General features: G+C 32.5%; 1 protein-coding gene across 4 annotated transcripts in view; it reads left to right on the forward strand.

Annotated features, from left to right (window-relative positions):
- Window positions 1-795, forward strand: part of LOC116845583 (tricalbin-3-like) — a 56379-nt gene that overhangs the window by 19744 nt on the left and 35840 nt on the right. The gene's annotated exons all lie outside the window — the stretch shown is intronic.

Below are 795 nucleotides of genomic sequence, written 5' to 3' on the forward strand. Positions count from 1 at the left end.
TATTGATTTGTGTGTGAATGTATCTGAATGTTTCACATGTTTAGACATCATATATTTCGCGATACTTAGAAGGAATTATTCTTCGAATCTCAGTATTCGGATTTCACGCGCGTTATGATTATTGTTTTTCGAGATATTACTTACTTCCTATATTTCGGGAAAGTTGTTTTTCAGGGAATTATTTTGGTTCACAAATTTGGGATTTATAAATTTCAGAATATTTTATACTTCGAATATTTAAGAAAAATTATTTCTCGAAAAATCAACCCGATATTCGAATTTCGAAAGTATGACTTTTCAAAAATTTTTCCATATTTTAAATATCAAAATTTTAATTTTTTTAAATAATGTATGTCCAGCCAGTTTTGTCAATCGACATAGAGAAATTTCGACACAAAGATCGACATAAGAAGAATGTTTTCTTCTGTCAATTTTGTCAATTTTTGTTTGGTAAACACACAACTCCATTGTGTGTCTTAATTATGATTCATTCGGAAAGCATCTCGGAAAGCACCAACACATATCATGGATTTGTGAATTACGAGTGTCCAGATGAATAGGAGATAACGATAACGAGAAAGTGTGTTTTCCTCGAGACGATTTTCTTTTCTCACCGATAAATGAGATAATCAGACGTACTTTTGCCGGGCATATTTTGATGAGATTCATCCAAACGTCCAGATCGATACTCCAAATTTGGAGAACCGTTCTGGACGTTTGGATGAATCTCATCAAAATATGCCCTGCAAAAGTACGTCTGATTATCTCATTTATCGGTGAGAAAAGAAAATCGTC

Source organism: Odontomachus brunneus, unplaced genomic scaffold, assembly GCF_010583005.1.
Source record: "Odontomachus brunneus isolate Ranch 3 - 2012 unplaced genomic scaffold, Obru_v1 Obru_scaffold_001, whole genome shotgun sequence".
Lineage (NCBI taxonomy): Eukaryota > Metazoa > Arthropoda > Insecta > Hymenoptera > Formicidae > Odontomachus > Odontomachus brunneus.